General features: G+C 36.4%; 1 protein-coding gene across 1 annotated transcript in view; it reads left to right on the top strand.

The window, feature by feature from the left end:
• The first annotated feature begins 770 nt into the window (after positions 1-770).
• LOC309800840 (melanoma-associated antigen B4-like) overlaps positions 771-12,659 on the top strand; it is a 290,825-nt gene continuing 278,936 nt past the window's right edge. The window contains exon 1 of the mRNA XM_082615164.1: positions 771-803. The gene's annotated coding sequence lies outside the window, so the exon portion shown is untranslated. The remainder of the gene's footprint in view (positions 804-12,659) is intronic.

The raw sequence follows: 12,659 nt of genomic DNA on the forward strand, positions 1-12,659 counted from the left end.
TTTCGGATGATGGCCATTCTGACCAGTGTGAGATGATATCTCATTGTAATTTTGATTTGAATTTCTCTAATGATTAATGATGTTGAGCGTTCTTTCATGTGTTTGTTGGCAATCTGTATATCTTCTTTGGAGAAATGTCTATTTAGGTCTTCTGCCTATTTTTGGATTGGGTTGTTTGTTTTTTTGATATTGAGCTACATGAATTTCTTGTATGTTTTTCAGATTAATCCTTTGTCAGTTGCTTCATTTACAAATACTTTCTCCCATTCTGAGAGTTGTCCTTTCGTCTTGTTTATGTTTTCCTTTGTTGTACAAAAGTTTTAAAGTTTCATTAGGTCCCATTTGTTTATTTTTGTTTTTATTTCCATTTCTCTAGGAGGTGGGTCAAAAAGGATCTTGCTGTGATTTATGTCATAGAGTGTTCTGCCTATGTTTTCCTCTAAGAGTTTGATGGTGTCTGGCCTTACATTTAAGTCTTTAATCCATTTTGAGTTTATTTTTGTGTATGTTGTTAGAGAGTGTTCTAATTTCATTCCTTTACATGTAGCTGTCCAGTTTTCTCAGGAACACATATTGAAGAGGCTATCTTTCCTCCACTGTATATTCTTCCCTCCTTTATCAAAGATAAGGTGACCATATGTGCCTGGGTTTATCTCTGGGCTTTCTATCTTGTTCCATTAATCTATATTTCTGTTTTTCTGCAAGTACCAAACTGTCTTGATTATTGTAGCTTTGTAGTATAGTCTGAAGTCAGGGAGCCTGATTCCTCCAGCTCCATTTTTCGTTCTCAAGATTGCTTTGGCTATTTGGGGACTTTTGTGTTTCCATAAAAATTGTGAAATTTTTTGTTCTAGTTCTGTGAAAAATGCCATTGGTAGTTTGATAGGGATTGCATTGAATCTGTAGATTGCTTTGGGTAGTAGAATCATTTTCACAATGTTGATTCAACCAATCCAAGAATATGATATATCTCTCCATCTATTTGTATCATCTTTAATTTCTTTCATCAGTGTCTTATAATTTTCTACATACAGGTCTTTTGTCTCCTTAGGTAAGTTTATTCCTAGACATTTTATTCTTTTTGTTTCAATGGTAAATGGGAGTGTTTTCTTAATTTCACTTTCTGATTTTTCATGATTATTGTACAGGAATACAAGAGATTTCTGTGCATTAATTTTGTATCCTGCTACTTTACCAAATTCATTGATTAGCTCTAGTAGTTTTCTGCTAGCATCTTTAGGATTCTCTATGTATAGTATCATGTCATCTGCAAACAGTGACAGCTTTTCCTCTTCTTTTCCAATTTGGATTCCTTTTATTTCCTTTTGTCCTCTGATTGCTGTGGCTAAAACTTCCAAAACTCTGTTGAATAATAATGGTGAGAGTGGGCAACCTTGTCTTGTTCCTGATCGAATGGTTTCAGTTTTTCACCTTTGAGGACAATGTTGGCTGTGGGTTTGTCATATATGGCTTTTTTTTATCTTGAGGAAAGTTCCTTCTTTCCGTACTTTCTGGAGGGTTTTTTATCATAAATGGGTGTTGAATTTTGTTGAAAGCTTTCTCTGCATCTATTGAGATGATCATATGATTTTTCTCCTTCAATTTGTTAATATGGTGTATCACATTGATTGATTTGTGTATATTGAAGAATCCTTGCATTGCTGGGATAAACCCCACTTGATCATGGTGTATGATTCTTTTAATGTGCTGTTGGATTCTGTTTCCTAGTATTTTGTTGAGGAGTTTTGTATCTATGTTCATCAGCCATATTGGCCTGTTGTTTTCTTTCCTTGTGACATCTTTGTCTGGTTTTGGCATCAGAGTGTTGGTGGCCTCATAGAATGAGTTTGGGAGTGTTCCTCCCTCTGCTATATTTTGGAAGAGTTTGAGAAGGATAAGTATTAGCTTTTCCCTAAATGTTTGATAGAATTTGCCTGTGAAGCCATCTGGTCCTGGGCTTTTGTCTGTTGGAAGATGTTTAATTACAGTTTCAATTTCAGTGCTTGTGATTTGTCTGTTCACATTTTCTATTTCTTCCTGATTCAGTCTTGGCAGGTTGTGCATTTCTAAGAATTTGTCCATTTCTTCCAGGTTGTCCATTTTTTTGGCATACAGTTGCTTGTAGCAATCTCTCGTTATCCTTTGCATTTCTGCAGTGTTGGTTGTTACTTCTCCTTTTTCATTTCTAATTCTATTGATTTGAGTCTTCTCCCTTTTTTTCTTGATGAGTCTAGCTAATGGTTTATCAATTTTGTTTATCTTCTCAAAGAACCAGCTTTTAGTTTTATTGATCTTTGCTATTGTTTCATTCATTTCTTTTTCATTTATTTCTGATCTGATTTTTATGATTTCTTTCCTTCTGCTAACTTTGGGGTGTTTTTGTTCTTCTTTCTCTAATGCCTTTAGGTGTAAGGTTAGGTGGTTTATTTGAGATGTTTCTTGTTTCTTAAGGTAGGATTGTATTGCTATAAACTTCACTCTTAGAACTGCTTTTGCTGCAACCCATAGGTTTTGGGTCGTCGTTTTTTTCATTTGCTTCTAGGTATTTTTTAATTTCCTCTTTGATTTTTTTCAGTGATCTCTTGGTTATTAACTAGTGTGTTGCTTAGCCTCCATGTGCTTGTATTTCTTGCAGGTTTTTTCCTGCAATTGATATCTCGTCTCATAGAATTTTGGTTGGAAAAGATACTTGGTATGATTTCAATTTTCTTAAATTTACCAAGGGTTGATTTGTGACCCAAGGTATGATCTCTCTTGGAGAATGTTCCATGAGCACTTGAGAAGAGAGTGTATTCTGTTTTTTCTAGATGGAATGTCCTATAAATATCAATTAAGTTCATCTTGTTTAATGTATCATTTAAAGCTTGTGTTTTCTTATTTATTTTCATTTTGGATGATCTGTCCATTGGTGAAAGTGGGGTATTAAAGTCCCCTACAATGATTGTGTTACTGTCGATTTCCCATTTTATGGCTGCTAGTATTTGCCTTATGTATTGAGCTGTTGCTATGTTGGGTGCATAAATATTTACAATTGTTACATATTCTTCTTGGATTGGTCCCTTGATCATTATGTAGTGTCCTTCTTTGTCTCTTGTTACAGTCTTTTTTTTAAGATCTATTTTGTCTGCTATAAGAATTGCTACTCAAGCTTTCTTTTGATTTCCATTTGCATGGAATATCTTTTTCCATCCCCTCTCTTTCAGTCTGTATGTGTCCCTAGGTCTGAAGTGGGTCTCTTGTAGACAGAATGTATACGGGTCTTGTTTTTGTATCCATTCAGCCAGTCTATGTCTTTTGGTTGGAGGATTTAAAACATTTACATTTAAAGTAATTATTGATATGTATGTTCCTATTACCATTTTCTTAATTGTTTTGGCTTTATTATTTTAGGTCCTTTCCTTCTCTTGTGTTTCCTGCCTAGAGAAGTTCCTTTAGCATTTGTTGTAAAGCTGGTTTGGTGATGCTGAATTCTCTTAGCTTTTGCTTGTCTGTAAAGCTTTTAATTTCTCCATAAAATCTGAATGAGGTCCTTGCTGGGTAGAGTAATCTTGGTTGTAGTTTTTTCTCCTTCATCATTTTAAATGTGTCCTGCCACTGCCTTCTGGTTTGCAGAGTTTCTGCTGAAAGATCAGCTGTTAACCTTATGGGGATTCCCTTATGTTTTATTTGTTGTTTTTCCCTTACTGCTTTTATTATTTATTCTTTGTATTTAATTTTTGATAGTTTGATTAGTATGTGTCTTGGTGTGTTTCTCCTTGGATTTATCCTGTATGGGACTGTCTGTGCTTCCTGGACTTGATTAACTATTTCCTTTCCCATAATAGGGAAGTTTTTAACTATAATCTCTTCAAATATTTTCTCAGTCCCTTTCTTTTACTCTTCTTCTTCTGAGACCCCTGTAATTCGAATGTTGGTCCATTTAATGTTGTCCCAGAGGTCTCTGAGAGTTCCTCAATTCTTTTCATTCTTTTTTCTTTATTCTGCTCTGGAGTAGTTATTCCCACTATTTTATCTTCCTGATCACTTATCCGTTCTTCTGCCTCAGTCATTCTGCTATTGATCCCTTCTAGAGAATTTTTAATTTCATTTATTGTGTTGTTCATCACTATTTGTTTGCTCTTTAGTTCTTCAAGGTCCTTGTTAAACGTTTCTTGTATTTTCTTCATTCTATTTTCAAGATTTTGGATCATCTATACTATCATTATTCTGAATTCTTTTTTCAGGTAGACTCTCTATTTCCTCTTCATTTGTTAGGTCTGGTGGGTTTTTGCCCTGCTCCTTCATCTGCTGTGTGTTTGTCTGTCTTCTCATTTTGCTTACCTTACTGTGTTTTGGGTCTCCTTTTCACAGGCTGCAGGTTCATATTTTCCGTTGTTTGGTGTCTCTCCCCAGGTGTTATGGTTGGTTCAGTGTGTTGTGTAGGTTTCCTGGTGGAGGGGACTAGTGCCTGTGTTCTGGTGGATGAGGCTGGATCTTGTCTTTCTGATGGGCAGGTCCACGTCTGGTGCTGTGTTTTGGGATGTCTGTGGCCTTATTATGATTTTAGGCAGCCTCTGTGTTAATGGATGGGGTTGTCTTCCTTTCTTGCTAGTTGTTTGGCATAAGGTGTCCTGCAGTGTAGCTTGCTTGTCGTTTAGTGGAGCTGGGTCTTTGTGTTGAGATGGAGATCTCTGGGAGATTTTCACCATTTGATATTACATGGAGCTGGGAGGTGTCTGGTGGACCAATGTCCTGAACTTGGCTCTCTCACCTCAGAGGCACAGCCCAGGTGCCTGGTTGGAGCACCAAGAGCCTGTCTTCCACATGGCTCAGAATAAAAGGGAGAAAAAAGAAAGAAAGAAAGAAAGAAAGAAAGAAAGAAAGAAAGAAGATAAAATAAAATAATGTTATTAATATAAAAATAAAAAATAATTATTAAGAAAAATAATTTTAATAAAAAACAAAATAAAACTACAACAACAAAAAAACGGACAGACAGAACCCAAGATAAATGGTAAAAGTAAAGCTATACAGACAAAATCACACACAAAAGCATACACGTACACACTCACAGAAATAGAAAAAGGGAAAAATATATATACTGTTGCTCCCAAAGTCCACCTCTTCAATTTGGGATGATTCATTGTCTATTCAGGTATTCCACAGATGCAGGGTAAACCAAGTTGATTGTGGAAATTTAATCCATTGCTTCTGAGGCTGCTGGGAGAGATTTCCCTTTCTCTTCTTTGTTCACACAGCTCCCGGGGTTCAGCTTTGGATTTGGACCCGCCTCTGCATGTAGGTCGCCTGAGGGCGTCTGTTACCCACACAGACAGGATGGGGTTAAAGGAGCAGCTGATTCTGGGGCTCTGGCTCACTCAGGCCGTGGGGGAGGGAGGGGTACAGAGTGTGGACCGAGCCTGTGGTGGCAGAGGACAGCATGACATTGCACCAGCCTGAGGCGAGCCATGTGTTCTCCCGGGAAAGTTGTCCCTGGATCATGGGACCCTGGCAGTGGCGGGCTGCACAGGCTCCCGGGAGGGAAGGTGTGGATAGTGAGCTGTGCTTGTGCACAGGCAGTGGCGGGCTGCACAGGCTCCCGGGAGGGGAGGTGTGGATAGTGACCTTTGCTCGCACACAGGCTTCTTGATGGCTGCAGCAGCGGCCTTAGCATCCCATGCCCGTCTCTGGGGTCCGTGCTTTTAGCCACAGCTCGTGCCCATCTCTGGAGCTCCTTTAAGCAGTGCTCTTAATCCCCTCTCCTCGCGCACCGGGAAACAAAGAGGTAAGAAAAAGTCTCTTGCCTCTTCGGCAGGTCCAGACTTTTCCTCGGACTCCCTCCTGGCTAGCTGTGGTACACTAACCCCTTCAGGCTGTGTTCACGCTGCCAACCCCAGTCCTCTCCCTGGGGTACAACCAAAGCCCGAGCCTCAGCTCCCAGCCCCGCCCACCCCGGCGGGTGAGCAGACAAGCCTCTCAGTCTGGTGAGTGCCGGTCCGTCGGCACCAATCCTCTGTGCAGGAATCTCTCCGCTTTGCCCTCCGCACCCCTGTTGCTGCGCTCTCCTCTGCTACTCCGAAGCTTTCTCCCTCCTCCACCCGCAGTCTCTGCCCGTGAAGGGGCTCCTAGTGTGTGGAAACCTTTCCTCCTTCACAGCTCCCTCCCACTGGTGCAGGTCCCGTCCCTATTCTTTTGTCTCTGTTTTTTCTTTTTTCTTTTGCCCTACCCTGGTACGTGGGGAGTTTCTTGCCTTTTGGGAGGTCTGAGGTCTTCTGCCAGTGTTCAGTAGGTGCTTTGTGGGAGTTGTTCTACATGTAGATGTATTTCTGATGTATTTTTGGGGAGGAAGGTGATCTCCGCGTCTTACTCTTCCACCATCTTGAAGCTTCTCCTTAATTTTGTTTAAGACATATTGGATAGAGGCTAGAATGAGGTGGGTTTTTGTTTGGTTTTTTGTTTGTTTATTTTTTAAGTGCGGATTTATTTATATTCCTGGAATATGATACAAACCTAAAGATCTGGAAATATTTGAGTGAAATTTAAGTATATTATATCCTATTGTTACTAAGAATATTTAAGTTGGAATAGATTTTAGCCATATATGCCTTTATACCTAGAAAGAATATATATTTATCTTATATAAATTATGTAATGTACAACATATAATATAATATTGTATACTATATGTATTCCTTTGAAATTTATAAATATGTATGTATATTTAAAATTTTAATCAAATAAAATTTAGAAATATGTACATTATATCCAGATAGGTATGTGTAGGTATAGTAAATCAATTGTCATCTTTTACTAACACAATGCTTTTTTTTTCCCTAGAAGATGGTCTTTGCATCAAGTATATATGCAATGACAGTGATTTCTTTTAATTCTCAGATTTCCATATCATTCATCTCTAAAATGAGAGAATGGAAACATTCTCTCTGGATTTGAACATCTCCTACTCTATGAGAAAAATATCAACAAGTACTAAGACAATGGGAGAGAAATAAGAAACACACCGTTGTCTTTTACAAACCTTTGTGACTTTTTAAGAATCCAAAGAGGATTGTGTGCCTTGCTAAACTTGAGATTGCAAATGCTTTTAGATTTGTTTTGGCATGACATACATTTCTTTTTAGCAACTTTGACTACCCACTGAAGTCTAGATTCAAATTCTTCAACATTTATATTCACTGCCTGAGGAAAAAATGCATGAGTAGAAAAGGGAATGAGAATATGGCATTTAATTATTAAATCAATACATGTGCATGACTTGCAGAAGCTAGGTACAATTTAAATCTGGTTAAAGGAAACCAGTCATCCATTCTCTGAATCTCTGAAAGTGTGCAAACATGCCTTTTGCATTTGAAGGCTTTTGAAGACAACAGTTTAGTGTATAACTAATTAACTAACTAAAAATGAAAACATTTCATTTTTGTTGGGCACATTATTTGCCCTTTTTCTTTTGAACTTTTCAAACAGTACTGCATTATGACAGACATTTTCTTTTCATGGAGTCACATAGTGGTTATAGATCTTACACAAACTCATGAAGGATGGGAGAAAAATGTTAGTGGTTTTTCTTACCCTTCAATGTGTAAAGCTGCTGTGTTTGATTCTTCTTGGTCTCACCTTAAAAAACTTATAATTTCCTATGAGCTTTTTTAGCCACCAATAACAGCTATAATTAAAGATATCACTTTACTGTGAACCTAAAATTATGTTAGTCATTATGCTGTGTATTATTCATCCATTGTCTCATTTCATATTCAAAGGAACCCTAAGAAGTTTGTATTATTAGGGTACCTCTTTTGCAGATGTGAGGAAATTGTCAAAGTAATTTTCTAAGGTTGCATGTCCTGCAAATATTGTTGCCAGACAACAAAATTGGACATGAGGGCTTCCATGGTGGTACAGGGGTTGGGAGTCCGCCTGCTGATGCAGGGGACACAGGTTCCTGCCCCGGTCTGGGAAGATCCCATATGCCATGGAGTGACTGGACCTGTGAGCCATGGCCGTTGAGCCTGCACATCCGGAGCCTGTGCTCTGTGACGGGAGAGGCCACAACAGTGAGAAGACCACGTACCGGGAAAAAAAAAAAAAAGTGGACATGAATGTTCATTGCACCATTATTCATAATAGCTAAAACTTTACTGACCTCAAAGCTCATTCTCATAATTACCAAGCATAGGGCCTTAGAGTGCTTACCATGCATAAATCCATACATCCATATTTTGGTCTCTTCTAAGGTATGGTTAAATGCAAAGGAATCTAATTTTCAATTGTATCTGCAGAAAATGGAAGAAGTGTTCTTAATACTACATTAAAGTCAATTCAAGAAAAATATTCTTAGGTAATTTTCCAGCAGAGTTTTTTTTTCTTTTTTCTTTAAATGCCATAATCACCTTTTCACGTGTCTAGTGGAATTTTCCTACTTTTTTCCTTCCATGTCCATGGTTTCAAGAGTGTGAATAATGTAAGAAAGCTTCAGTTGTGCTCAAAACTCTCTTTCTATGTGTATGGTTCTTTGGAACCTCCATGAAAGAAGAATGAATGCAGAACGAGAATGTATTTCTGTTTGATTTTGACAAGAGTCCACTCTACTTGATCAATATACTTGAAAAACCCAGTTGACTTCTCAGGTAGCATTAGCATTTTTGATAATGTTCATCTAGTTTCTATCTCCCATTGGGTTGAATGGAAACTATTCTGTAATATGGGCAAATATTATTTCCAAGCACATATTTGCTCAGGAATGATGAATAAATATACCATTAAGGGAGTATCTTTCTCTTTAAGCCAAATGAATGTAGAGTTGACTTAATGCAATGAAGACAATAAATTATACTTGTGTTCTGAATGATTTTCTCAGAGAATCCCCAGGAGCTTTACAAAAATTAAAAATTCTTAACTGCAATGTCAAACATCAGTTCTTTGGTTTAGATTTTAAAACAGAAATTGATTTAGCATTTTAGATCTCCAGTGGGGATTGCTTCTGCATTCTTGAAAGCTGCTGTTAGAGGCAGATATGCTACACAACCAACAGCTGCTGATCTAGGCAAAGATTTTTATATTTTCCAGGTAATCACATAGATGCTTCCATAAAAACTGCAAGGCATTGACCAAACCAATATGCAAGAGCTGAAGATGGGAATTTAAATACATGGTTATTAGTGCAGAGAGCAGTTTGTATCAGTGTTCTGGGACTGTCTTTATCCATCCTACTTATTTTTATTGCTACTACTATAAAGCCACAAGTACCCAGAATACTTTGAAGATGGTGTGAAAAACAATAAAAGAATATAACAATTGCAAATTCAACCTTATATTTGTAATGTCAACTCTCTCACCTGTCCTAATCAGCTCAAAGTTAGATATGGAGCCAGATACAATAAAATATTGTAGAGGTCAGTTTCAGTATTCCTAATCTCACAGAAATAATTGCACCTGACTGTTTGAGTAGCTTTTGTGAATGCTAAAGATTTTGGGGGGTAGTTCATGAAAAATAGAAAATGTTCTCTGTCTATTCCTCAGTACAAAAATATCTTAAGAAGAAATAGAAATGAAGGCACTTAAGACACCAGAATAGGAAGAGAAAAGATAGAATAAAAGAAAAAATAAACACCAAAGAGCTTGTTATTCACATTCAAATGAAGCCAATCTTTCAAATTATTAGGAAGAGAAAAGCAAAATGGTATGAATGTGGAAAATTTTTGGTGATGGAGTTGAATTTATTGATGTAGAATTAATATGATATATATGTACACATTATCATCTATTTCTAAATTTATTATATATATATATATATATATATATATATATATATATATATATATATATATAAAACGATGTCTTCAATTTCAACACACACACAAACTCACAGGAGAGAGAAAGTGAGGAAGATAGAAAAAAAGAGAGCAGAAACTTTTAATGTGTGGTGTAGAAAGTGTTATTTTATTTAGGCCTAATCATTCATATAGGAACAAATTGGGTTATAATTGCCCAAGAGAGGGACTCTAATGATTCCTAGTGTATATTCCAAAGCAAAACAAATGAAGTAAGTGATTAGTTAATGCTTGTTAAGTAAAATGGGGATAAAAATTGCTGCTTAAATTCCTGCAAATCTAGTTATTTTTACATGAAGATAAAAATGTTGGAAATGAATAGTATTTTCAGTAAGTGGTGCTGGGACAACTGTATATCCACATGCAAAAGAATTAAGTTGTATACCTATCTTATGTTATATACAAAAATTTACTTAAAATACATTAAAAAACTAAATGTGAGAGTTAAAAGTATCAGATTCTTAAAAGAAAACATAGGTATAATTCTTCATGACCTTGGATTAGACAAGGAATTCTTAGATATGACACCGAAAACACAAGTAACACAGTAAAAATATAAATTGGACATCATCAAATTAAAATTAAATTTTAATTTAAATCAAAATTAAAATCTTGTGGTTCAAAAGACACCTTCAAGTAAGTGAAAAGGCAATACACAGAATGGGAGAAAATTTTTGAAAATAGAACATCTGATAAGGTATCTAGAATATACAAAGGATTGCAACTCAATAATAGAAAGGCAAATATCACAATGTTTAAAAATGGAAAGCATCTGAATAGACATTTCTCCGAAGCAGGTATACAGATGGCCAATAAGAAAAAAGGAAAAGGTGACAAACATTATTAGCCATCAGGGAAATGCAAATTAAACCCACAGTAAGATATCCCTTCACATACAGGATGGATAAAATAAAAAGACAGATGACAAGAAATGTTGTCAAAGATGTGGATAGATTCTAGCCCTCATACACTGCTGGTGGAAATGCAAAATGCTGCAGCTGCTTTGCAAATCTATCTAGAAGTTTCTGAGGTTAAACATAGAGTTACCATATAACCCAGCAACCCCACTTCTAGGTACATACAAAAGAGAATGAGATGGTATATCCACATAGAAATTTGGACACGAATGTAGCACAAACATTCACAATAACCAAAAAGGTGGTCAAAACCCAAATGTCTATCGACTGATGAATGGGTATATATAATATGCTATATCCACACAATGGAATATTATTTGGCAATAAAAATGAATGAAATATTGATACATGTTGCAACATGAATGAATCTTAAAATTTTAATGTCAGGTGAGGAAACCCATTACAAAAGACTGCATGTTGTATGATTCTTTTTATAAGACATTTTCAGATTAAGCAAATCTATAGAAACAAAAAGTAAATGAACATTTTTCTGATACTGGGGAGAAGTGGGGAGCGGCTGTTAGAGGATGCAGGGTTTCTTTCTGGAGTGATTAAAAGGTTCTAAGTTGATTACAGTGTGTGATTGCACAACTCCGGGAATATACTAAAAACACTGAATTGGGCACTTTAAATGTATGGTATATGAATTATATCTCAATTAAGCTGTTTAAAAATAAACCAATGTAAATAAGTGTTGCAGACATTCCATCAACAGTTTGAATGGTCTCTTTTGTATGAGGAAAGCAAAATCAGATGCATAGTATGGAAAGATTATCAAAAAGTATTATTCTAGGAATAGAAATGTCATTACGACAGAATTGTTCTGAGAGAAGTGTGCATATTTATCAAAAAGAAACACACTCTAAAATGTCAATCCACCCCTTCTTATTAAACAGGTTTATAATAAAAACAAAACAAATACAAGAAAAAAAAGAAAACATTTTTGCACTGACACTAATCAGCCTTAGCTAGTATTTCACAAACTTCTCATTCACCATCAGTGGGGCTGGTCACATTATTCAGAAGACTTAAAAAAATCTGTTTCCACATGTAGAAAAAAGAGTGCAAATTTCATGGTTCAAATGACTGGATCATAGGAGTTATCTTAAGATGCAATATACAGCATACTGAGAAACCTGATGGAATTCAGGGGTCAAAGAGCAAAACCAGTTAGAAGAACACAGCAATAAAACAGACGACATGGTAAAAATTGTATAAAGTTGTAGGAAGCACAAAAACAGCAATTATAAAAGTAAGTTGTAGAGCACCACTCCCTTGACAGACCAACAGACAGACAGACACACACACACACACACACACACACAGACAAAGTGTAGCTGCTACTGGCAAGCTATAAAATACATGAAGAAACATATTTTCCAGCACACTTATATGCATGAAAGACAATAATACTATCCCATCTGTGGTATGTTATGTCATATTGTGGTGTTGTAGTTATTCTGGATTTGGAGAGGACTCCCTCTGCAGTTGCCTCCACAACCTGCCCCATAACCACATTCTCCTGAGACAGAAGATGTACAGGAGAACTCAGATAACATTGTCCTTCGTATACAGCAATATAGTGAAAAAGAAACAACACACTGAGAAAAGTAGAAACGGACCTGTTAGTAGATAATAAAGGACCACAATAATCAGAAGGTAAGTTTATATAAGCATCAAGTATAATATAATGTAATGGGCTATGATATATTGTAATATATTGATTGCATCTGACAACTGTGGACCCTTTTATAGTTTTCAAAGCATTTCCACCTTCTCATTAGATTCAGTCTCAAGCTAGAGAGCAAAGCTGAGCATTTTACAAACAGAGCAAGGAAGGCTGAGACAGGTTAAATTATGGAGTAGGAGTGCACACTCATGAGGGAGGATGCCAGCGTGAAGCTAAAGCCATAGGAGG

This window comes from Mesoplodon mirus (genome assembly GCF_964341445.2).
Source record: "Mesoplodon mirus genome assembly, chromosome: 3".
Taxonomy (NCBI): Eukaryota; Metazoa; Chordata; class Mammalia; order Artiodactyla; family Ziphiidae; genus Mesoplodon; species Mesoplodon mirus.